The following is a 23,734-nucleotide window of genomic DNA, read 5'->3' as shown; positions in this document are numbered from 1 at the left end:
TATGATTCCAAAATGATAAAACTACAGAGATGGAGGAAACATAAGTGGTTGCCAGGGATTAGTGAAGCGGATGGAGGGTTTGACCATAATGGTACAGCATGATGGAGTTCTTACATGGTGATGGAGCAGCATCTTGATTATGATGGTGGTTTTATGAATCTATACATATAATAAAATTGTGAAAAACTACAGACATATATATATTATAATGAGTACATATATAAACTAGTAAAATATGAATTAGGCCTGTAATCCAGTTAATTATATCAATGTCAATTTCCCAGTTTTGGTCTTATTCCATAGCTATGCCTGATACTACCATTGGAGAAAGCTTACTTGGAGGTATTCAAGACTCTATTATTTTTGCAACTTCTGGTGAGTCTAAAATTGTTTTAAAATAAAAACTATCATTTAAAAAGCAGCTTTAAGTGTACAATTATCTCAAAATGAAAAGTTTAATGAAAAACATGATTCATCGGAGTCTCAGTTCATTATAATGGCAGTGGAAATCAGGAAATGTGAAACAGTTTCAGACATTCAACTAGTGTTAGCACACATCAAATAGTAATGAAACAGGCTTTTAAAAAATCCCTAACTTCCAATATTAGAGCAATTATCTTTAATCATAACTGAAGGATGTCATTCACTGTGCCACCCAAAGTAAATAAGGATGAAAATTATGAACAAGAAACAGTAAGTGAAAAAGTTAATATTACATAATATGGTAGTCAAAATGGAAACAATGAGTGCCAATATAATGAACCTCTCCCCTCAAAAATCCCCAACCTCCATGTTGCTTTTCATAACAAAGGTGAATAAAACAAATCAAAGCAGCTATAGACAGGAACGCAGGTCCTGCGGCTATTACTGAGACCCAGGATAGTGTCAGCGTCAAATCTCTATAGAAATGAGCTATTGGAGGCTCTAAGGACCCTGCCTCCTGGGGCCTTCCTCTGAGTTTTCCCCTTAGGGTAGTGGGTAGGGAGCTGTGTTGTAGGTCCCAAATCAGGAGTTAGGCCAGAGAGCGATATCACAAGATGGCAGAATAGGAAGTCCCATGCTTCACTTCTCCCCCAACAAAAAGTTCAACTAGAAACCATCCACAGACAAGAACACCTCTGTGAAAACTCCAAAACTTGGGAATGAACCTGAGACAACTATGCGGACCATAGAGCCAAATAAAAACCACATTAGAAGGGTAAGAGGTATGGTCTCGCTTTGACCACTTTGCTCCTTCCCCTCCCCCAACTCCACACAGCACCACACAGAGAAGATTCACTTTGATGCGTAATTTCTACAGTCAGAAGAGGGCCAGAGGTGGACGTCCAGTTTCCCTAGCATTCTAAAATGCTTCCCAGGAGGCCTACCACTCTGGCCCTTTCTCATGGGGAACACTGAAAGTATGGGCAAGACTAGACTGTTGCGGGTCAGGTGGAAACAAGTAAATGAAGCAGAGGTCACAGTGACGGTAACATGGATTGTTGGGGTAGCTCTGTGTTCCTGCCAGTGGTGGTGCCCAGTCAGAAGTGCCAGCCAATGGCAGAATCCACCCACAAACCTCAGCTAGCTTCTCCCAGAAGTTGTTCAAACTGGCTTGAGTACCTAGATGGCCAGCCTCCGTGACCAGCCTCACAGCCCATGCCAAGGCCTTACTCGGGCATGAAAATTTCCACCACAGTGTGTTTAGGCAAAGCACGAGGGCCACATGTACTTGACATGAGAGGCCAGACAGACACTTGACCCAGCTACAAAGCCCACCCAAGGCTCTGCCCAAGCAGGGAGATACCTGCCACCATACATTTTTGCAGAGCACAGGGGCTGGACCTGCCCAACACAGGAGACCACACAGCAGTTTGAATCAACCCGAGAGCTCACCCCAAAGCTGGAGAGCAAGCCTATATCATGCATGTTTCCTGAGCACAGCCTCTAGTCTAGTTCATCCTGAGCAGCATTCGGCCTCGCCTTTGGGTCCATCCTGCAGTCCTGTCCAACCGCAGAACTCAAATAGCAAAACTGCTTGGCCAAGGAATATATGCTGTTACCTGGCCTCATTAGTGGTAACTGCAGTGCCCAGTCAGCAGTTCCACATGATTGCAGAGCCCAGCCAGTGGTCTCGCTGGACAGTAGAGCCCAGCCAGCAGCCCCACTTGACCTCAGAGAAAAGGCATCAGCCCACCCAACTAGAGAACTCAACAGCAAGCCCTACCTGCCTGTGGTCACTACCAGCTGGCCCATCCAGAATCACAGGCTAAACTAAATAGTGAAGGTTAATTCCTGTGAATAAATACCTGTAAAGGCTGGAAGAGGTGGCAGTCTCCTCAAATGTACAGATGCCAACACGGGGACATAAGGATTAGAAAGAATTAGGGAAGCACAAACTATAAAGGAATGTAGATTTATGTAATGAATGGCAAAAAAAATGAGGATAATTCTCTTAAACAATTTCAATGAACTATAAGAATATACAGATAAAAAATCAAATGAAATTTGGAAAACAATAGATCAATAAACCAAGAAGTATGACCAAGAAATAGAAATAATTTTTTAGAAACCAAATATAAATCCTAGAGATTAAGAATACAATCATTGAACTAAAAAAAGTCAACAGAAAACTTCAACAGCAGGCTCAATCAGGGCAAATAAAGAATTGATGAGCTCAAAGACAGAAATTTTAAAAATTATCCAGTCAGAAGAGCAAAAAGAAAAAGAACAAAAATGAAGAAAGACTACGAGAGTTGTGGAATACCATCAAGAGAACTAATTTTTGCGTAATAGGAGTTGCAGAAGGAGAAGAGAAATAAAAAAGATGAGAAAAAATGTTAGAGAAATAATGGCTAAAAACGTCCCAAATCTGGGAAGAGATACCAACATTCAGGTACAGGAAGCTCAGAGGTCCCCAATCAAATTTAAACTAAAGAGGAGGTTCACCAGGACACATAATAGTCAAACTACCAAAAAGCAAAGGAAAAATTGAAAGCAAAAAGAGATTAGAAACATACCACATACAAGGAAATATAAATACAGCCATCAGCATATCTCTCAGCAGAAACACTGCTGAGGAGAGAGTGGGGTGATACATTCAAAATGAAGAAAAAATAACCAAGAATACTTTACCCAGCAAAGTTGTCCTTTAGAAATGAGGGAGTGGCCTTTCGTTTCAGTGTAAAGCACTCTCTTTCCTGTAAGTCAGGCACAGTAGTGATGAATTCTCTTAGCTTTTGTTTGTCTGGGAAAGATTTTATTTCTCCCTTATTTCTAAAGGACAACTTTTCTGGGTAAAGTATTCTTGGTTATTTTTTCTTCACTTTGAATGTATCATCCCACTCTCTCCTCAGCAGTGTTTCTGCTGAGAGATCTTTCCCAGACAAACAAAAGCTAACAGAATTCATCACTACTATGCCTGACTTACAGGAAAAAGAGCACTTTACACTGAAATGAAAGGCCACTGATGAATACCATAAAACACATGAAAGCACAAAACAATGGTACAAGTAACAGAGTCATATTCAGAATACTCTAGGACTAGAAAGGTGGTGTTAAAGCAATTTTATCTCTAGTGTGACGGTTAAGAGACAAAACTATTAAAAAATAAATTGTTAAGAAATACAAATTACAAGATTACATAAATTCTGATATCAAAAGATAAAATAAAATATGTGTGTGTAGGGGACAAAAATGTACAGCTGTTAGATATTTTAGTTAAACCTCATGATAACCACAAAGCAAAAACACATAGTAGATGCACAAAACAAAACATAAATAGGATTCAGAGCATATCACTACAAAAGAACTATAAAACTACAAAGGGAGACTAAAAAAGAGAAAGAAAGGATCTACAAAACAAAAAGAAAAATTACAAAATGGTAATAGTAAATACTTATCAGTATTTACTTTGAATGAAAATGAATTAAATTATCCATTCAAAAAACATGGCTGAATGAATTTTTTTAAAAAGGTCCAACTATATACTGTGCTATGGTTTAAATGTCCCTGCCAAAATTCATGTTGAAACTTAGCTGCCATTGTAACAGTGTTAAGTGATGAGACTTTTAAGAGGTGATTAAGTCATAAGGACTCTCTGGCCTCATGAATAGATTAATACTGCTATTTTTAAAAATTTTTAATTGCCTTGTCTTATGGTTCTGAGATTAATGCTATTATCACAGGAGTGGATCAGTAATCACAGCAGTGAGTTCCTGATAAAAAGGATGAGTTCAAAAGATGGTTTGCTAGAGGAACCTAATGCCTGTACTCCCCACACCAAAAAAAACACAGGACCCAAATGATAAATAAATAACTACATTTGCACTGTAGTATATAAGGGAGAATGCTGGAGTACAGCAGGGAAAAGAGAGGAAGCCTATGATGTAACTAAACCATTTGGGAGGGCTGCATAGAAGAGAAGTGAAGACACTCAGCCTTTGCTACACTGTCTTCCCAGCCAGGATTAACTCAAAATAAAAAGGCACTTCCCCCAGCAGGATAAAGGTAACCAGGAGGCCCCCAGGAATCCCCACTAATGTCATAGATACCTGCAATCTTTGCTGCTAGAGAATCCTGCAGCACCCACAGGCCCTGAACCCTGTTGGGGGAGCTGCCTGGCATCCATGCAACTGCACTACCCCAGAGAAGGAACCCACATTGTAGCCCACTCCATAACACATTACCAAAGCTGTAGCTGTATGGCACCATCTTGATCCTGGATCCACAGCTACAGTGCATCCTGCTGCAGGAGCCAGTAACCACTGCACCTTTTCATCCCTGAGGGTATGCAGCCATTACATCATGTTTACACGTAGTACTGCACCATTCCCCAGCCAAGCTTCTACAGGTTACTACTTCCTGGGAATAAGCTACCAAGGAGGTGCCCCCCTTCTGCATCCTAATGACTGCAGAGCCCCAACTTCAGCACTTCAGAACCTAGGCCCGGCACCCTAGCACCAGAATCCACATGACACTCTGCCTGTAAAAGAAGAGACAATCCTGCCCAGCAAAGAAACCGAGTCTTTACCAGCTGTGTACACATTCAGCACACTCAATAGCCAGGTGAGCTGGTGAATCTGAGCCAGTAGGCCCTCATGTGTCCTGATGTAATCACCAGTCTGGGGCACCACTTCTAGGGGGACCTCATCCCCAAACTGGCAAACTAGCTCCTGCATGCCACCTGCATGGTCACCAACTGTGCATATCATTTCCGGGGGACCCCACCCCAAGCCAGCAAATGGCATATGGATCCCCATACACCACCAGCATGCTCACCAGCCAGACATGCCACTTCCAAGGGAGCCTGGCCCTGAGCCAGCAAATTCGCCCCCATGCACTGCAGACATACTCATCAGGCCAGTGTGCTACTCCCACGGGAGCCCTGCTATAAGCCAGCAGACCTGTCAATGCATGCAGCCAGCATGTTCACCAGCCAGGCACACCACCCAGGGGAGCCCGGCTATGAGCTGATGGACCTGTCAATGCCTGCAGCCGTGTGCTCATCAGTCAAGTGAACCACTCCCAAGAAAGCCCCACCCTAAGCCAGCAGATCAGCCCCTGTGCACCACCAGCACACTCACCAGCCAGGGTGCTGCTTCTAAGGGGTCCCAATCACAGGCAGGTTGGCCCCTGCACTTACTGGCGAGGCACACAACTCTCAGGTGATTCCCATTCAGATCTGGCAGGCCAGCTGCACAAACTTCTGCAGCCTAGACCACCACAGCTGAAAACCTGCACAGAGACTACTGCACCCATTCAAAACCAAAGCCAATGAACCCTACCCAATGACACTCTAAGACATATCTGCAGGCGAAACTTTCCCTGCAAAAGCCACTCCATAATATCAGAGGAGGCAACCATTGCATCAGATCCACAGGTATTAATGCAGGGACACAAGAAACATGAAAAAGGAAACATGAAGTCAACGAAAGACGACAATAATTCTCTAGTAACTGACCCCAAAGAAATGGAAAGTTATGAATTGCCTGAAAAGGAATTCAAAATAATGATCTTAAGAAATAACTGAACAACCTGCTCCTGAATGACTATTGGGTACATAATGAAATGAAGGCAGAAACAAAGATGTTCTTTGAAACCAATGAGAACAAAGACACAACATACCAGAATCTCTGGGACACATTCAAAGCAGTGTGTAGAGGGAAATTTATAGCACTAAATGCCCACAAGAGAAAGCAGCAAAGATCCAAAATTGACACCCTAACATCACAATTAAAAGAACTAGAAAAGCAAGAGCAAACACAATCAAAAGCTAGCAGAAGGCTAGAAATAACTAAAATCAGAGCAGAACTGAAGGAAACAGAGACACAAAAAACCCTTCAAAAAATTAATGAATCCAGGAGCTGGTTTTTTGAAAAGATCAACAAAATTGATAGACAGCTAGCAAGACTAATAAAGAAGAAAAGAGAGAAGAATCAAATAGATGCAATAAAAAATGAAAAAGGGGATATCACCACCAATCCCACAGAAATACAATCTACCATCAGAGAATACTACGAACACCTCTATGCAAATAAACTAGAAATCTAGAAGAAATGGATAAATTCCTTACAAATACACCCTCCCAAGACTAAATCAGGAAGAAGTTGAATCTCTGAATAGACCAATAACAGGTTCTGAAATTGTGGCAATAATCAATAGCTTAGCAACCAATAAGAGTCCAGGACCTGATGGATTCACAGCTGAATTCTACCAGAGGTACAAGGAGGAACTGGTACCATTCCTTCTGAAACTATTCCAATTGATACAAAAAGAGGGAATCCTCCCTAACACATTTTATGAAGCCAGCATCATCCTGATACCAAAGCCTGGCACAGACATAACCAAAAAAGAGAATTTCAGACCAATATCCTTGATGAACATTGATGCAAAAATCCTCAATAAAATACTGGCAAACCGAATCCAGCAGCCCATCAAAAAGCTTATCCACCATGATCAAGTGGGCTTCATCCCTGGGATGCAAGGCTGGTTCAACATACACAAATCGATAAATGTAATCCAGCATATAAACAGAACCAAAGACAAAAACCACATGATTATCTCAATAGATGCAGAAAAGGCCCTTGACAAAATTCAACAACGCTTCATGCTAAAAACTCTCAATAAATTAGGTATTGATGGGATGTATCTCAAAATAATAAGAGCTATCTACGACAAACCCACAGCCAATATCATACTGAATGGGCAAAAACTGGAAGCATTCCCTTTGAAAACTGGCACAAGACAGGGATGCCCTCTCTCACCGCTCCTATTCAACATAGTGCTGGAAGTTCTGGCCAGAGCAATCAGGCAGGAGAAGGAAATAAAGGGTATTCAATTAGGAAAAGAGGAAGTCAAATGTCCCTGTTTGCAGATGACATGATTGTATATCTAGAAAACCCCATTGTGTCAGCCCAAAATCTCCTTAAGCTGATTAGCAACTTCAGCAAAGTCTCAGGATACAAAATCAATGTACAAAAATCACAATCATTCTTGTACACCAATCACAGACAAACAGAGAGCCAAATCATGAGTGAACTCCCATTCACAATTGCTTCAAAGAGAATAAAATACCTAGGAATCCAACTTACAAGGGATGTGAAGGACCTCTTCAAGGAGAACTACAAATCACTGCTCAATGAAATAGAAGAGGATACAAACAAATGGAAGAACATTCCATGCTCATGGGTTGGAAGAATCAATATCGTGAAAATGGCCATACTGCCCAAGGTAATTTATAGATTCAATGCCATCCCCATCAAGCTACCAATGACTTTCTTCACAGAATTGGAAAAAACTACTTTAAAGTTCATATGGAACCAAAAAAGAGCCCGCATCCCAAGTCAATCCTAAGCCAAAAGAACAAAGCTGGAGGCATCACCTACCTGACTTCAAACTATACTACAAGGCTACAGTAACCAAAACAGCATGGTACTGTACCACAACAGAGACATAGATCAATGGAACAGAACAGAGCCCTCAGAAATGATGCCGCATATCTACAACTATCTGATCTTTGACAAACCTGACAAAAACAAGAATGGGGAAAGGATTCCCTATTTAATAAATGGTGCTGGGAAAACTGGCTAGCCATATGTAGAAAGCTGAAACTGGATCCCTTCCTTCCACCTTATACAAAAATTAATTCAAGATGGATTAAAGTCTTAAATGTTAGACCTAAAACCATTAAAATCCTACAAGAAATCCTAGGCAATACCATTCAGGACATAGGCGTGGGCAAGGACTTCATGTCTAAAACACCAAAAGCAATGGCAACAAAAGCCAAAATTGACAAATGGGATCTAATTAAACTAAAGAGCTTCTGCACAGCAAAAGAAACTACCATCAGAGTGAACAGGCAACCTACAGAATGGGAGAAAATTTTTGCAACCTACTCATCTGACAAAGGCTAATATCCAGAATCTACAATGAACTCAAACAAATTTCAAGAAAAAAACAAACAACCCCATCAAAAAGTGGGCAAAGGACATGAACAGACACTTCTCAAAAGAAGACATTTATGCAGCCAAAAACACATGAAGAAATGCTCATCATCACTGGCCATCAGAGAAATGCAAATCAAAACCACAGTGAGATACCATCTCACACCAGTTAGAATGGCCATCATTAAAAAATCAGGAAACAACAGGTGCTAGAAAGGATGTGGATAAATAGGAACACTTTTACACTGTTGGTGGGACTGTAAACTAGTTCAACCATTGTGGAAGTCAGTGTGGCAATTCCTCAGGGATCTAGAACTAGAAATACCATTTCACCCAGCCATCCCATTACTGGGTATATACCCAAAGGACTATAAATCATGCTGCTATAAAGACACATGCACACGTATGTTTATTGGGCACTATTCACAATAGCAAAGATTGGAACCAACCAAATGTCCAATAACGATAGACTGGATTAAGAAAATGTGGCACATATACACCATGGAATACTATGCAGCCATAAAAAATGATGAGTTCGTGTCCTTTGTAGGGACATGGATGAAACTGGAAACCATCATTCTCAGTAAACTATCGCAAGGACAAAAAACCAAACACCGCATGTTCTCACTCATAGGTGGGAATTGAACAATGAGAACTCATGGACACAGGAAGGGGAACATCACACTCCGGGGACTGTTGTGGGGTGGGGGGAGGGGGGAGGGACAGCATTAGGAGATATACCTAATGCTAAATGACAAGTTAATGGGTACAGGAAATCAACATGGCACATGGATACATATGTAACAAACTTGCACATTGTGCACATGTACCCTAAAACCTAAATTATAATTAAAAAAGAAAAAAGAAATTGCAGTGAGAAGCAAGAGAATACAGATAGACAACAAAATGAAAAAATAAGCTATGACCTGAATAGTAAATTCAACAGAGACAGAAATCATAAAGAACCAAATAGAAATCTTGGAACTGAAGAATTCAATGACAAAAAAAATGCAATTGAGAGCTTCACAACAGGCTATATCAAACAGAAGGAAGAATTTCTAAACTCAAAGACAGGTCTTTTTTTTATTATTATACTTTAAGTTTTAGGGTACATGCGTACAACGTGCAGGTTTGTTACATATGTACACATGTGCCATGTTGGTGTGCTGCACCCATTGAAGTAACCTAGTCAGAGGAATGAAAGAGGGAAAAAAATGAAAAAGAACAAAGAAAGCCTACAGGACTTAAATGACTATTAAGCAAAGAAACTTTTGCATTATGAGAGTTCTAGAGGAAGAAGAGATGGTGAAAGGCACAGAAAGCTTATTTAACAAAATAATAGCTGAAATCTGCCCAAGCCTTGGAAGAGATATGAACGACCAAATCCATAAATTTTAAAGGATCCTTTATAGATTCAATCCAAATGGATCATCTTTGAGGTATATTATATTCAAACTGTCAGAAATCAACAACAGAGTTCTAAAATCAGCAAGAGAAAAGTAACAAATTACATATAAGGCAAGCTACAATAGCCTGTCAGTGCATTTCTTAGCAGAAATCTTGCAGAATAGGAGGGAAAGGGATGATTTATTCCAAGTGCTAAAAGAAAAATGTTAGCCAAGAATAATAGACCCAGCAGAGATATACCAGAAATAAAGTATTTCCCACACAAGCAAAAGCAGAGAGAATTCATCACCACAAGACTGGCCTTACAAGAAACGTTTAAGAAGGTGCTTCATCAGCCAGGCACGGTGGCTCACGCCTGTAATCCCAGCACTTTGGGAGGCCGAGGCGGGTGGATCACGAAGTCAGGAGATCGAGACCATCCTGGCTAACACGGTGAAACCCCGTCTCTACTAAAAATGCAAAAAATTAGCCGGGCATGGTGGCGGGCACCTGTAGTTCCAGCTACTCGGGAGGCTGAGGCAGGAGAATGGCTTGAACCCGGGAGGCAGAGCTTGCAGTGAGCAGAGATCACGCCACTGCACTCCAGCCTGGGTGAAAGAGCAAGACTCCGTCTCAAAAAATAAATAAATAAATAAAGTGCTTTATCTGGAAGTGAAAGGACAATAACTACTAACATGAAAACATATGAAGGTATAATCCTCACTGGTAGACATAAATTAATAATCAAATTCGGAATACTATATTACTGAAATGGAGGTATATAATCTTTCAGATCTCCAGTATAAAATATCAAAACGATCAGTGATAACTATAAATTGTTAAGGAACACAGTATAGAAAGATCTAAATTGAAGCCCACAAGATTACCAACTGTGAGACAGGAGAAGTCTAGAGTATTTGTTTTGACAAAAGTTAAGTTGGTATCAGTTTAAAAGTCTATTAAAACTATAAGATTTTTATATAAGTCCCAGGGTAACCACAAAGAAAAAATTACAGCAGATACACAAATGAAAAGTAAAAGGAATCAAATCTTATCACTACAGAAAACCAACAAATCACAAATGGAACTAATAAAAAGAAACAAAGGATCTATAAAACAATCAGAAATTAACAAAATGGCTGGGGCAAGTTCTTACCTATCAATAATAACCTTGAATATAAATGGATTAAATGCTTCAATTAAAAGATACAGAGTGGGCTGGGCACGGTGGCTCACGCCTGTAATCCCAGCACTTTGGGAGGCCGAGGCAGCGGATCACGAGGTCAGGAGATTGAAACCATCCCGGCTAACACAGTGAAACACCCTGACTCTACTAAAAATACCAAAAATTAGCCGGGCGTGGTGGCGGGCGCCTGTAGTCCCAGCTACTCGGGAGGCTGAGGCAGGAGAATGGCGGGAACCCGGGAGGCGGAGCCTGCAGTGAGCCGAGATTGCACCACTGCACTCCAGCCTGGGTGACAGAGCGAGACTCCGTCTCAAAAAAAAAAAAAAAAAAAAAGATATAGAGTGGCTGAAGGGATTTTTTTTTATAAAAGATCCAACTATATGCTGCCCACGAAAAATTCACATCACCTGTAAGGACACATATAAATGAAAAATGAAGGAATGGAAAATAATATTCCACATAAGAGGGAAACAAGAATAGGAGTAGCTAAGTTCACGTAAGATAAATTAGACTTTTGTAAAAAAGAGACAAAGTCATTATATAATAATAAAAAGGTCAATTCAACAAGATATAACAATAGTAAATACATGTACACCCAACAGTGAAGCAAATAAGCAATTATTATTAAATTTAAAAAGATGGCAATAATACAGTACCTCAACACAATAATAGTGAAACGGGAAAAATTCCCTTGTCCTCAAAGCAGGGCTTGTGGCTCACTCCTTCAGTGCCCCGCTGCTCACACCTCTAGGGGAGCATACAGACGGGCAGGCTGTGGGGCTCCGAACCCAGGCAGTATCTAGGGGTGAATGCTTACAGCTCCGGAAGCCCCAGTGGACGTGTGTTAGAGGGTGTTCTTTTTAGTTTTGCAGTCTATATAGGCAGCTTGTGTTAACCAGCTCGACTTGGAGCGGGAAGGTTGAGTCAGGCCACTCAGCGTCCTGGGCTCGTTTCCAACTGCCCCAGCAAAACTGTGCATCATCGTTGTGCTTCTCCTGGTCACTGGCCTTCGGCGCCAGTTTCTCCAGACGTTCCACCCACCTGTGTGTCTGCCCACCAGGGTCTGGGAGGTTTATAGGCACAGGATGGGGGCGTGGCAGGCCAGGGTGGTCTTGGGAAATGCAACATTTGGGCAGGAAATGCCTGTCCACACCTAGAGCCTTGCGGGTGGAGCCCTAGCCACGCCCTCCTCTACCCAGCGCTTCCCTTCCCGCTTCCCTATCATTTAAAGGGACCACGCTCTTCCTTCCCAGCACTTCCCTTCAGTCTCAACAGCAGGAGACTTCAGCGTCACACTCTTAGCAATGGCCAGAGCATCAGACAGGATATAAACAAAGAAACATCAGATTTAAACCGCACACTAGACTAAATGAACTTATCAGACATTTACAGAACATGCCGCTCAAGGCCGGGCGTGGTGGTGCATGCCTATAATCCCAGCACTTTGGGAGGCTGAGGCAGGCGCATCACTAGAGCCCAGGAGTTAGAGACAAACCTGGCCAACATGGCGAAACCCCGTCTCTACTAAAAATACAAAAATCAGTTGGCATGGTGGCACACTCCTGTAATCCCAGTTACTTGAGTGGCTGAGGCACGAGAATCGCTTGAACTTGAAAGGTGGAGGTTACAGCGAGCCAAGATCGCACCACTGCACTCCACCATGGAGGACAAAGCAAGATTCTGTCTCAAAAACAACGAAAAAAACATGACACTCAAAAGCTGCAGAATACACATCTGTCTCAATAGCACATGGAACATTCTCCTGAACAGATCATATGTTAGGCCACAAAACAAAGCTTAACAAATTTAAGATCTAAGTCATTTCAAGTATATTTTCTAATCACAATGGTATAAAACTAGAAATCAACATCAGGAGGAAATTTGTAAACTTCGTAAATACATAGAAATTAAATAGCATGCTCCTCAACAACCAATGTATCAATTAAAAAATTAAAAGAAAAAATTTAAACGGTCTTAAAACAGGTAAAATTGAAAACACAACATACCAAAACCTTTGAGATGCAGTTCTAAGCAGTTCTAAGAGGGAAGTTTATAGCAACAAACACGTATATTAGCCATGTGTGGTGGCTCACGCCTGTAATTGTAGCAGTTCGGGAGAGAGAGGCAGATGGATCACTGGGCCAGGAGTCTGAGACCAGCCCAGGCAACATGGCAAAACCCTATCTCTACTAAAAATACAAAAATTAGCTGGGCATGGTGGCACATGCCTGTAATCCCAGTTACTTGGGAGGCTGAGGCAGGAGAATCCATTGAACCTGGGAGGCTGAGCTTGCAGTGAGCTGAGATCCCGCCACTGCACTCCAGCCTGGGCAACAGAGTGAGACTCTGAATCAAACAAACAAACAAAAAACTTACATTTAAAAAAAGAAGAAAGACCACAAATAAACAACCTAATATGCACCACAAGGAACTAGAAAAATAAGAACAAACGAAATCTGAAATTAGCAGTAGAAAAGAAATAATTGCTACTAGAGCAGAAATAAGTGAGAGACCAAAAATACAAAAGGTCAATGAAACAAAGGCTTAGTTTTTTGAAAACATAAACATACCTTTAGCAAGACAAACTACAAAAAAAAGAGAGAAGACTAAAATAAATAAATCAGGGATGAAAAAGGAGACATTACAATTGATACCACAGAATACAAAGAATCATGACAGACTGTTATAAAAAATTGTATGCTAAAAATTGAATAACCTACAAGAAATGGATAAATTCCTGAACACACAACCATCCAAGACAGAATAATGAAAAAACAGAAAATCTGAGTAGACCAATAATGAGTGAGGAAATTGAATCAGTAATAAAAAAAAAATCTTCCATCCAAAAAAAAAAAAAAGCCCAAGACTAATGGTTTCATGAGTGAAATGTCATTTTTTCACAGAAATAGAAAAAATATCCTAAAATGTATATGGAACCACAAAAGACAAAACCCAAGGCAATCTTGAGCAAATAGAACCAAGGTGAAGGCATCCCAACAATTGATTTCAAACTGTATTACAAAATGATGGTAATTCACCATGGTCCTTGCATAAACATAGACATGTAGACCAGTGGAATAGAATAGAGAGCCCAGAAATAAACCCATGATTTTATGGTCAATTTATTTTAGACAAAGGTGCCAAGAACACATAGTAAAAAAACAACCAGTCCCTTTAATAAAGGCTATTAGGAAATCTGAATATCTACATGCAAAAAAAAATAATAATTAGACCCCTGTCTCACATCATATATCAAAATTAACTCCAAATGGGTTAAAGACTTAATTATAAGATCTGAAACTATAAAACTACTCGAAGAAAACATGGGGGAAAACTCCACAACATTGGTCTGGGAAACGATATTTTGGGTACGACCTCAAAAGTATAGGATAACCCAATTTAAAAGTGGGGAAAGGACTTGAATAAATGTTTCTCAAAAGAAGACATACAAATGGCCAAGTACATGAAAAAATGCTAAACTTCATTAATCATCAGATAAACGCAAACTAAGACAACAACAAGATATCACTTTATAGCTGTTTGAATGGTTATTTTCAAAGAGATGAAAGATAACGAGTGTTGGAGAGGATATAAAGTAAATGGAATTTTTCGACACTGTTGGTGGGGATATAAATTACTATAGCTATTATTAAAAACAGTACAGAAATTCCTCAAAAAACTAAAAATAGGATTACCGTATTATCCAGCAATCAAGGAAATCAGTTTGTTGAGGAGATACCTGTAATTGTGTTTATTGCAGCATTATTCACAATAACCAAAATATGGAATCAACCCAAGTGTCCATCAACAGATAAACTGATCAAGAAAATATGGCATATATATATTTTATATATATAATAGAATATTATTCAGCTATAAAAAGAAGGAAATTCTATCATTTGAAACAATTGGATGAACCTGGAGTGAAATTGTGCTACATGAAATAAGCCAGGCACAAGAAGGACAAACATTGCATGGCCTCATTCACATGTGGAATCTAAAACATTTTAACTCATAGAAGCAGAGAGTAGAAAACAGTGGTTACTAGGGACTGAGTGGGGGATGGTGGGGGAGATGTGGGGTCTCAGAATATAAAATTTCAGTTAGATAGAAGGAATATGTTCAAGGGGTCTATTGTACATAATGGTATTTGCAGTTAATAACAATATATTGTATATTTGAAAATTGCTAAAAGAGGAGTTTTTAAGTGTTCTCATCATAAAAAAATAAATATTTGAGATGATGGATATATTAATTAGCGTTGATTTAATCAGCCCATATTGTCTATGTGTATACTTATGCAATATATATACAATGATTCTAGGTATATGATATATATCACAACCTCACTTTGTCCTCCATAAATATATAAAATTATAATGCCAATCTACAATAAAAATAAACTGAAAAAATAAATTAAAACATGATAACATAGAGTGTGGAATAATAGACATTGGAGACTCAGAAGGGTGGGCAGATGGGAGGGAGACGATGAATGAGAAATTCCTGCATGGATACTGTGTACACTATTTGGGTGATGGCTACACTAAAAGTCTACACTTCACCACTGTGCAATATATCCATGTATCAAAACTGCACTTCACCCTTAAGTTTATATAAATAAATTTTTTTAATTGAAACAATTTTTTCAAAAGGAGTTAGGCCCACTTATTGTCCCTGGGGAAGGATGGATGGCCCTGAGGAGCCTCAAGGAGAGGAAGCAGAGTGGGTTGTAAAGGCTGGGCTGAGTCCACGGACCAGAGAGTCTAGGAGCATGTGGTGAGTGGCAGAGGTGATGGCGGTTCCCTGTGTGTCCTGCAGGGAGTTGTAAATACGAGTCCAAGAACTGGCAGGTGATAGTCACGAAGGACATGAGTGTGGGCTGGGGCAGGCAGGGGCATTGTGTAGGAACAAAATGGTCAGCTCAGGGAATGCTGCTGAACGAGGCATCAGCAGCTTAGCTCCTGAGAAAAGGAGAAAAATGTCAGGGAGGGTCCTGACCAGGGAAAGGGCTGGCTACACACATACACACACAAACACACATACAGAGGTATTTGTGTGTTTGTGAGACAGAGAGAGAGAGAGATTTTGTGGGCTCTTCTGTGGTTTAATCTCTCTTAATACTGAGAGGTGACAACGTGCTAGCAGCCCTCGTTTGCTCTGGGCGCCTCTTCTGCCTCGGAGTCGGCTCTGGCCCCGCTGGAGGAGCCCTTCAGCCCGCCGCTGCGCTGTGGGGGCCCCTCTCTGGGGCTGGCCAAGGCTGGAGCCGGTTCCCTCTGCTGGCGGGGAGGTGTGGAGGGAGAGGCGCTGGCGGGAGCCGGGGCTGCGTGCGGCGCTCACTGGCCGGCAGGGGTTCTGGGTGGGAGCGGGCTCTGCAGGTCCCCACACCGGCTAGCGCCTACTGCGCTTGATCGGGGAACTAGCTCCCTCTGGGCTGCCGGAGTGCCCGGACTAGCCGCCGCAAAGTCCACGGACAGTGCCACTGAAAGGTGAAGCCAGCTGGGCTTCTGGGTCGGGTGGGACTTGGAGAACTTTTGTGTCTAGCTAAAGGATTGTCAACACACCAATCAGCACTCTGTGTCTAGCTAGAGTTTTATAAACGCACCAATCAGCGCTCTGTGTCTAGCTAATCTAGTGAGGTCTTGGAGAACTTTTGTGTCTAGCTAAAGGATTGTAAACGCACCAATCAGTGCTCTGTGTCCAGCTCAAGGTTCATAGATGCACCAATCAGCACCCTGTCAAAATGGGCCAATCAGCTCTCTGTAAAATGGACCAATCAGCAGGATGTGGGTGGGGTCAGTTAAGGGAATAAAGGCAGGCTGCCCGAGCCAGCGCTGGGGGTCGCTTTCCACGTTATGGAAGTTTTGTTGTTTTGCTGTTTCCAGTAAATTTTGCTGCTTACTCTGGGTCCGTGCTGCCTTTATGAGCTGTAACACTTGGGAAGGTTTGCAGCTTCATCCCTAAAACCAGCCAGATGGCAAACCCACTGGGAGGGACAAACAAATCCGGACGAGAGGAATGAATAACTTCAGACGCGCCATGTTTGTGGAGTGTAACGCCTTGCAGGTCTACAGCTTCACTTCCTAAGGCCAGCGAGACTACGAACCCACCGGAAGGAACGAACAACTCCAGACACACCGTTTTTAAGGACTGTAACACTCAGCACGATGGTCCGCAGCTTCATTCTTGAAGTGAGCGAGACCAAGAACCCACCAATTCCCGACACGGTACAGCCAACAAAAACGCAGCTGAGTTACTCACACCTAAAACCTGACTTGACATCCTAGATTGGCCAGGACTTAAAAGTCCCTTTGAATTACCGGAAACTTATTCCTATGAAAGTAATGCATGCTCACGTTTAAAGAGTAAAATTTGACAAAAAGCACTGTAGTAAAAAGCAACAATCTCCTAACCATACTCCCTTCTGCATCTTTTCCCTATCCTTCCAGGTCTTGTTTCCCAGAGAAATAATTGCATGGCTTCTGTTTTGGGTTTTGGAGGTACTTACTTCGCTATCTTTATCTGTTTATATCACCACTTCTTGTTCACTCGTTTTGGTGGTTTTGTTCAGCATCGTTTCGTGTGTTATATGTCTCATCACTTTATTTTATTATGGGCTCATTTTGCTTGAAATGTCTCAAGTATTTCCACGATTGTTAATGAGTAGTATAATTTTTTCCCTTTATTTCTTAAGTTTTGTAAAACTTCCTTAGTTGAAAAATATTTGTTTAAAAATGTAGCTGTAACCCTGCAGGAAGTGTAAATAGTAGGGAAGTAAGGACCGGTAAGGAGGTAGAGAGCAGTGTTGATGACTCACAGCCCTGACCCCTCACAGCGTGGTGGTGCACACCTGTAGTCCCAGCTACTGGGGAGGCTGAGGCAGAAGGATGACTTGAGCCCAGGAGTTCAGAGAGTGCTGCAGAGAGCTAGGATCACTGGACTGCACTACATACAGCCTAGGTGACAGAGTGAAATCCTGTCTCTTAAAAAAAAAAAAAAGCCAAGGCCAGGTGTGGTGGCTCACGCCTGTAATCCCAGCACAGTGGGAGGCCAAGGCGGGTGGATCATGAGGTCAGGAGATGGAGACCATCTTGGCTAACACGATGAAACCCGGTCTTTACTAAAAAAAAAATATAAAAAATTAGCCGGGCATGGTGGCGGGCGCCTGTAGTCCCAGCTACTCGGGAGGCTGAGGCAGGAGAATAGCGTGAACCCGGGAGGCGGAGCTTGCAGTGAGCCCAGATCATGCCACTGCACTCCAGCCTGGGCGACAGAGCAAGACTCAGTCTCAAAAAAAAAAAAAAAAGCCAAATGATAACTCCTTCTAATCCCCAAATCTAACATTTTAGAAATAACAAAACAAAATAATAACAGTACTCTTTTAAATACTTTAAAAAGTACGCTTTTAAACACTTCTTGCATTAAAGAACCTCTAGTATTTAGAAGGAAGGCCCTGTTTGAAGCCCAGTTGACATGTTTTCCATATGAGCTCATTTGATCCTGGCTCTGTTGGGATGGACTGGGACGTAGGGAGCACACAGTCACAGTGAGGCCAGGCTGATGGGTCCTGACAGGCACTGCTCATTAGGACCAGGGTCAGAGGACCTGTAAGAAAAGCTGTTTCTAGGCTGACGACTTGTCAAAGTATAATTTTCAAAAAACTTTTAAAACCTGACTCATTCAATTATAAAATGATCATGTGTAAAAGATTTTATTGAATCCCTTAATTTGAGGTAACGAATGATGTGGTAAAGACTAGTTCAAACAGCACTTCAGGAATTGGATATTTAGAGGCAGTTTAATACAGGAACGCTGTGCTAAGACTGCTGCCTTATCTACAGAACTGGATAATCTCTTACAAGGCAATAAGCCATAACCTTTTGGGTTACATTTTTCTACTAGATAGAAATTATTTGGATGCATGCAGTGGCTCATGTATGTAATCCCAGCACTTTGGGAGGCTGAAGGGGGAGGATTGCTTGAGCCCAGGAGTATGAGACCGGTCTGGACAACATAATGAGAACCCATCTCTGTAAAGAAAAAATTAAAAAATTAGCTGGTCACCTGTGGTCCCAGCGACATGGGAAGCTGAGGTGGGAGGATCACTTGAGCCTGGGAGATTGAGGCTACAGTGAGCTGCGACTGTGCCACTGCACTCCAGCATGGGTGAGAGAGCAGGGCCCTGTCTCAAAAAAGAAAAAAAGAAATTATTTGCAACTCTACTGGACAAAAGTCTACAAGTTAATTATGCTAATTCACTAAATCTGGGGTTTTTAAGTAATGGTAAACAGGAATCAAAGTACACTTCCGTAAGTAATCTGTGGCTGGGCCAGTGCCCACATGACACTGAAAGGACATGTTACCTACCTTTTTGCCTTATTTGGAAATTTATCATAATTTTTTTCTTCAAATGTTTTCCTCCTGTTAAAGCAAACAGTATTATTTGTTCACTAAAGGTGCCCGGAGAGAGTGTGGATGAAACAGGAGAACCCACCGTCTGCCAGGGACAGCAGGTTTGAATAACCAAGAGCACCCTCTTTAAGAAACGACCTGGTTATTTGTTTTTAATTTGTAATGGGGACAAGGTTTCACTGTGTTGCCCAGGCTGGTCTAGAACTTCTGGGCCCTCGGACTCCTGGACACAAGCAAGACTCTTCCCTCGGCTTCTCAAAGTGCTGTGATTACAGGCGTGAGTCACTACGCTCAGCTCACTCTAGTTTATTATTATTACCACCTGTTTATGCAACTCAACTGCTGTCAAACTCTGCGTTTTGGCTGGCTCTCTGAAAAGGTGTAATAAAGGGGCACCAACCCACTTCCCTCCTACAAATGGTCGGGACTCAGATGAGCGCTGTTCTCACGGGGTCTCCTCTCTGACCAACGGTCGGGACTCAGATGAGCGCTATTCTCACGGGGTCTCCTCTATAACCAGGGCTGACTCTACCTGGCCTAAGCCCGCAGCTGGAGCTCGTTATTCTACCCACTTCTGTGTGTCAGGAGAAGGTGCTGGCTACTCCTTGTGGCGAAGGAATTCCTCTGAGCTAGGGATGCTCCGTGCTGATCCCTTTGGGCAGCACCACTCAAGTCACCCTCGAAAATGGCTTGCCTTGGGGAGGTCAGGCTGTTGGGGAGTAGAAGGTGTGTGTGGCTTCTGCAGCCCTCACATTCTCAGGAGCCAAAGATGAGCACCTGCGGCTCTGAGGGCAGCAGTGGGCCTCTCCTCTTTCCCTGTACACGTCTGCATCTGTGTGACAAAGCACAATGGTGGGCACTGTGCCAGCTGACAGGCACAAGAATGTCCGTGTGAGCTCCCTGGAGAACGGAACCGGAGAAAATGTAGTGAGGAAGCTCAGCGGCCATGTTGTGGGCTGCCGGGGAAGGTGGATGGGGGATCGTCAGAAAAGGAGGAATTCACTACCTGCGGGGCTGCCAGACTTTGCTTCTATCTCCTCTGGTAGCCCACGCTGGGCGTGAGAATAGCCTTTGCCCTGGGGATGAGGATTCTCCCACTAGCCCCTCCAGAATTCCCTCAGACCACCTCGTGGTGAGGGCTGCTGTGCACCAAGGAGGCTACGTAATGGGGCGTGTTCTCCACTGCCCGGGCGATGGCTCCACACCGGCCTGGCCAGCCCCTAGCCTTTTCCTACCCCACACGTGCTAATCACCTCCCTCCACATCATGGCCGCTGCCATCACACCGGCTGCAGCAGGAAGGCCTGGCTGGGGCTGCATGCTTCACGGAGCCAGTAAGAGCTGCGCCCCTTCTGAGTTGGGGCGGGAGCTCCCCGGGTGCCGCTGCAGTCACCCGAATTGTGACTGCAGACCCAGGCCTCCTGCTCTACAGATCAGGCAGGATCCCCACCCTCCTGTGTGGGTCTACAGCCACCCAAACTGCAGCTGTGGATCTGAGCCTCCCTGAGCTCCTGGGTGGGAGCCGGGGGCAGGCAGGATCTGCCCTTCTGTATGCAGCTGCAGCCACCTAACCCACAGCTGCAGACCTCGGCCTCCTGCTCCACGGAGGAGGCAGGAGCCGGGACAAGCAGGAGCCCTGCCCCTTCCGAACTGATGGGGCAGGAGCTCTCCAGGTGCAGCTTCGGCCACCCTCCCAGGAGCAGGACCCCAGCATCTGTGCAGCCTGCACCTCCAGGGCCTGGGAAGAACCACCCCATACCCAGCCCCCCAGCCCCCATCCCTGCAGGTTCAGGGGTGTCTGCTCCCCACTTCCTGGCCTCTCTCTGCTCCCAATCTCAGAGCGGGATTGGGGCCTAGCCAGGGACCATAAATGGCAGTGGGAGGCAGACAGAGTCCCTGGAAGGAGAAGGCGGGTCCCCAGTAAGTCCCCACCTTCAGGCCAGGGAGGGTCTGAAGGCCCGGCTGCCAGTCCCTCAGACTGGAGTGGAGACTTGTGGTGTCTCCCTCTGGCTGCCCATCGACCAATCGGCACGCACTTCCTCCCCTCTGAAGTGCATAAAACCTCCAGGCTCAGCCAGAGCAGGGCAGAGGATGGAGAAACAATGGGATGACCAGCTGCAGAGAGGAGCTACCCTCTGCTGAGAGCTTCAGAGACCTGCAGAGGTGTTCAGAACAACTTGCCTGTGGAGAGGAGCCACTCTCTCCAGGGACTTCTGTCTGCTGAGAGCAGCAGGTGGCAGGAGGACCAGTGGGCAGAGAGGAGCTACCCTCTCCAGGGCCTTCTCTGCTGAGAGCTGAACACTCAGTGGGAGGGGAGGACTTACCTAGAGAGGAGCTCACTGCAGATCAGCTCTTAGCTGTGCCAGCCTTCAGTAAAGCTCCTCTGCATCTTCTTCACCCTTCACTTGTCTGTGTACCTCGCGACCTCATTCTTCCTGGAGGCAGGACAAGAACTCAGGTGCCACAGAGGTTTCTGGGAAGAAAATTGACACCCCAAAGGTCCCACAGAAGGACAGATGAGGGTCCACTCTCTCCAGTGGCACCTACAGCCCGCCAGGGGTTCAGCACCTACCTTCCTTTTGGATCTGAGCCTTTATGCATTTACTGGGTCTTGGAATGCGAGTTTCGGCTGGCAGGGCGCAGCCACTGTCTACATCTTTCCTACTGCATGATGCACCTGATATGCAGGCGGTGGTGGCAGGTGGGGTCCCCCTCCCACATCCCACCAGGGCTGTGTCTAGGAGTCACAGAAGTGGACTCTGCCCATTTCTCTCTCTCTTTGCATTCCTGCTGTGACAATCTCACCTCTCCCCAGGCAGCATGGAGGAATCCAGCCTAAGGGCAATGAAAAGTTTAGGCCATGTTCTCGTTTTCGAGCAGCCCCTCTCTACACGTGCAATTTTCTTTCTGTTTCACTTCCCTGTGTGGCATGCAAGGGCCTCTGCAATGTGGTCCCATCAACTTCTGTTCGGCCTTCCCTTCCACTAGTGAGCCACACACTGGTCTGGCTAGCCCCCAGCCTTTTCCTACCTCCCACATGCTAATCACCTCCCTCCACGAAGAATGTCCTCCTGGGCTGCCCCATGGCTTCCCTGATCCTACTGTTTATGCAGCATCCATTTTAAGTATACCCTGTCCCTGAGCCCTCCTCTGTCTCCCCAGGCCCAGGGAACTGCACCCACCGTTTGAACTCACTGTTCAGCCCCTTTTGCTGTCCTAGGGACATCTGTTCACATTAATAAGCCTGGGTGCCCAGTCTCACCAGCCTGTCTGAGCATGGACAGTCACCTCCAGGTCCATGCCTGAAGCTCGCTGTCTCCTGTCTCCCACCCATATAGTGCCCTGCCACCTGCACAGGCCCCTCTCCAAACACAGGCACTTCTGGGAGTCCCTGGGGCGTCCTGCTGAGGCAGAAAATTTAAAAATCCATATGCGTTCGTTCACTCCAAGAAAAGTAACAGGCAAGGCAATGGTTAAAAAGTAAAGAACAAGTTTTCCTCTGCCTGGCAAGCACACTGCAAGGACAGTTATAAGATAACATTGTCCAGAAAGCAAAGGCCAAAGGAATGGGCTCCAGACACCCCCCGCACTCCCAGAGCAAAGGTGAAGGAAAAAGAGAGAAAGACAAATTCTTTTACTGTTCCTCTTTTCCCAGGCTTCTTAAGCATGATTGTGTTTTACAAATGTCTGCATTTAGCCAATTCTTGTTTTTCTTTCAGTGCAGCTACAAAGTCACCAGCTGTGCAAGGCCACAAGTTATGCTAGGCTATAGATTATGTGACCTATCATATGATTAGCTGCTTTTGTTTTATTTATTGTAAGTCCACTTACAAAAACCCCACCCTGTCTTTGTTTAGGGCTCAGCTTTTTGGATGTGAGTCCACTGAGCCGGTGTGTACCTAAAATAAACAATAAACAATCCTCCTGTTCTTCACATCGGGCTCTCCGGTCCTCAGTTTACCACAACACTGCATGTGCCTCAGCTCTGGCCTGTTCCCTGGAGGGGACGTCAGTGTGGGCTGCAGCTGGGTGGCTGGTGCCTCAGTCCACTAATGCCCAAGTTGCCCCATGGCCTACAGTAAGATGGGGTGGGCTGGGGTGGGGTAGTGCTTGCTGCTGCTTTTCTGAGCTCTGCTCCACTAGAGAAATCCCAATCCAGCACCCCCTGCATTTCCAAGTTGCACGTGAACAGGTTTTGCGGGTTGCGCTAACGACAATGCCCCCAGGATTTATTCCTTACTGACCTTGCCCTGAGGAGAAGGTTATGGTAGGTTAAAAATTGGGCATCAGCCCGTTCCTCGTAGTTAGCTAGTGGAGACTGCAGTCTA

Source organism: Nomascus leucogenys, chromosome 2 (genome assembly GCF_006542625.1).
Source record: "Nomascus leucogenys isolate Asia chromosome 2, Asia_NLE_v1, whole genome shotgun sequence".
Lineage (NCBI taxonomy): Eukaryota > Metazoa > Chordata > Mammalia > Primates > Hylobatidae > Nomascus > Nomascus leucogenys.
The sequence above is the reverse complement of the archived record's forward strand: the minus strand, read 5'-3'. Positions refer to the sequence as shown.